Source organism: Phyllostomus hastatus, unplaced genomic scaffold (genome assembly GCF_019186645.2).
Source record: "Phyllostomus hastatus isolate PE091 unplaced genomic scaffold, TTU_PhHast_1.1 phas_contig_159, whole genome shotgun sequence".
Lineage (NCBI taxonomy): Eukaryota > Metazoa > Chordata > Mammalia > Chiroptera > Phyllostomidae > Phyllostomus > Phyllostomus hastatus.
Window position 1 is genome coordinate 24,955,437 of NW_025333640.1, and position 3,717 is coordinate 24,959,153.

Consider the following 3,717-nt stretch of genomic DNA (forward strand, 5'->3'; position numbering starts at 1 on the left):
TATCTGCATTATCATAAAGGTTGTTTGGTCAGAGTGGGGCTGGGGCCAAATCTTCTGAGCAACTCAGTCTCCGGACCCCACCAGCCAGCAGGTCGGCTTGCAGTATCCAGGTTTTAAGAGAAGGAGCTGTGCTGAGGACTTCTCAGTCCTATGCATAGCCACATAAGGTGAAGTCAGGTGATTTCAGCTCTGTTCTTGGATGTCTTTCTCAAAGCCCTTTCCTCATACACAGGCCTCTGACAATGTTCTTCCTTTCAGGGGTTTATACGGGTGCTCTGGAATCCCACCCCTTCATGACCACTGGTATAGACATTCATAATTTCCCATCCTGTTTAGGCTCCCTGGGCCCTGGGTTTCCAAACCAGCGAGCGTTCCCTGCAGACTGTTTAAGTGGACTGGCATCCCTATAACACTGCTCACACTGGGAACCTCTCCTCACTTGACTGGAGATGCATGAGTGTTCCAAGATTTGGCACAAAGCCTGAAAATGAAGCCAAGTTTCTACCTCTTTGACTTTAAATATCCTATTTGAATATTCCCCTCTCTCCCCCACTGACCCCCGAAATGCAGTACTGCTGAGGAAACCATCTGCTATAAATGCCCCTACCCAGTGATCAAAATATTTTCGCTTCTTTCCCAGCTTGGTGTCAGCAACAAAATATGTGAGGCTTGCAAACTGGCCTGTCAGTGTTTGAGCCTCTTCAAAAGCCAGGTGACATTGCCATCCTATTTGGTTCTGCTAGCCCTGTCGAGAAGACATCATGTTTTATGGTATATTTCTCCTCATGAGACAAACATCAAGTCTAAATATGAAAGGATTTGAGAAGAGGCACAGCTGTGGTCTTGTGCTTTGCCATGTCATCTCAGAAAGATGAAAACTAGACAAATGACAAATAACGGCCCTGGCAAGCCCGCAGAGCCTGGGAGGAATTTGGACGTCGGAGAACCACCAACTTTGGAAAGCCATCACCTGCTCTCAGATGGCCAGCGAGTCACACACATACCCGCATAATGCTGTGCCTGGAAACCCCACGGCAAATAGGCTGCTCTCATTCCCGACATCCCAGACACCCTCCGAAGCCTTCCGCCTTTCTCAGTGGTCACTGACCGTCAGACCACGGAGTCAAGATCGTCTCTCACTGGGCTGCGCTCTGACACTGTTCTTTTACTTTACATATCTCATTCTGCAACAAAAACTGTCATTTTGACCTCTGACTCCAGGGGAAGCTTCTCCAGGGCTTTCTCATTTCATCACAGGACAGTGCCATGGAGTTGGGCCTCAAAGAGCATAATTTTTGACAGTGACAATCCACACAGCAACAATTCAGACTGAATTTACTACATAACATCTGCACCAAACCCCAAGAGGCATGATGTTCAACATTCTCTGTCTGCTCTACAGAGGTGTTTCTGATGTGTAAACCATCACTTACGCTGTCTGTGATTCTTAGCCAATGACCTTTCTAGAGTGGTGGCAATATAACTCTCACCATGGCAGTCTCCAGCACCATTCCAGGACAGGCCTCATAAAGTCAGCCCTTCCCATTAATCGATCACTTTATTATGGGAGTAAATCAAAGCAGTTAAGCTCAGGTTTCCTGGGAGTTGAAGGTCAACTTGGGGGCGGGGGGAGCCAACCTTATTCTAACAGAAAATTCTATAAAAAACCCATTCAGACCTTTTCTGTATGTTCGCCGGCTTTAACAATGTAACAGATGTGTGCTGTAACCATGTGTCTCAGATGTCCTGGGTCACTTTTCATCTAGCATGGGAGAGGTGTTCGGGTTGCACATATGTCTGTCCGTGCATGCTACTGCTGAGAACAGAAACCGTGGTTATCATACAGGGTGTTGTGTGCGTGTGTGGCAACATGCACGTTTCAGAAAAGTGAATGTGAGGCTTACCACATTTACAACAAACCCTTGGAACTCAGTTTCAACAGTCAGTTCTTACATTTCCCAACCCTCCCCCCACCCCTGAAAGTCTATAACATAACAAATTATCATTTTGCAGAGGTTCAATTTAAATTTTATGATGCAAAGAAGTTGCTTAGGAGCAAGTCACTTAGCTAGTGAGAAAACAGCTAGTGGTTGCTGTCAGCTTCGAGAGGCTTTATATTGGAAGGCAGCTGAAAGCCATGGTTAAGAACATAGATTCCAGAGACAGACTGTATTGAAATCCAGCGCTGCCTCAGAGTACCTCTGTGACCTTGGACAAGTCATGTAAGCCCCTGTGTCTCAGTTTCATCTATGAAATGGAGTAGTATCTACCTACTAGAGAACTAAATTAGTTGATGTAGAGATCTTAGCTCTGGTCCTCTGGAAAGAAGATCCACAGGCAGACATTATGGTGAGGGTGTGGGAGTTACAAGACTGAAGTGGTAATAATGAGGGTAAAAGGGAAATGAAACTAGACAAGATACAATGCAGTCCAACTTGAGGTGTTAACATATTCACTAATCCACAAATAGCATGGAAGGATGGCAAAGAAGAGCTGTACCTCACAGCACTCCACAAGTGAAATAAGGGGCGGGGATCTACCAGTCTGGATTCTTTCTGCATCTGGTGGTTCACTTGAGTTCCGGTGGTTCACTTGGCAGAGAGATAACTCCCCTATTCTACCAATAGTGGTCCCTTGACAGGCATTTTTAGAAACCCCACCCCCTGCCACACGCAGGCCTGAAAATGGAGAGGAGCCCTACTGCAAACTGAACGTTGAAAGAGAAAGATGTGATTGAACGATCTGAGAAGGCGCATAAGCTTTATACACCTGGTAGTCTGCAAAGTACTTAGAGCCTGGTACATGACAAGCACTGTGCAAGCCCTTGCTGTCCTTGCTCACTGCTGCTTATCCCTGAGAGTAGACCACAGAGCGATGAGAGCTGGGTTTCACTGACAAAACCAGCTCTGAATAGAAAGTCAACTCAGGGTTCTTGCAGTAAAAGAAAATAAAACCGAAGATCTAGGAAAATGACTCATTCGCAGTAAGTACAATAAAAAAGACATTTTGGATAAACTAAAGAGAATAAAGAAACTAGCAGCGGCTCAACTCTATGATAGGAACAAGTCCACTACATGCTTTGTGGAGAAATAAGCTGCTCATGAAACCCTGTCCGTACCTCCTTCTGCATCACCACCATGGCTGTGGTGGTGCTTGGAGAAGCCTGCCTCAGGGGGCACTGTCAGGAGGCCGGAGAGTGCAAGGTGGTGAAGCAGGAATAGGGAGCACACTGTCAGTAAGGAAGAAGCCCTTGTTCTTTCAAACAGTCACATGGGAAAAGATTTGAAGATTTAAAAAGTTGAGAGTCTCCCCTAAATTTTACTTTTTAAAAATAAAATTTACTGAAAACTATTTTAGGCTGGATGTGGAGAATTCTTGCTAATGTGAGAGGGATGAAGGTGGAAGTAGATGAAACATTCACTCATAGGTCAATGTGAAACTGTTAGAACAATGCCTAGCACATACTAATGTTGTGGAAATATTTGCTACCAGTATTACTTCCTCTACGTGATAAAAAAAATCCCTTCCTTAACCAAAAACAACAAAAGCACATATATTTAAATACACAAGTTCTTTTTTTCTTTTTAAAAATATTTTATTGATTATGCTATTACAGCTGTCCCATTACCACCCCTCCATCCCTTCCCCCCTGCACAACCTCCCCCATCCACATCCCCCCCTCTAGTTCATGTCCATGTGTCATAAGTTCTTTAACTT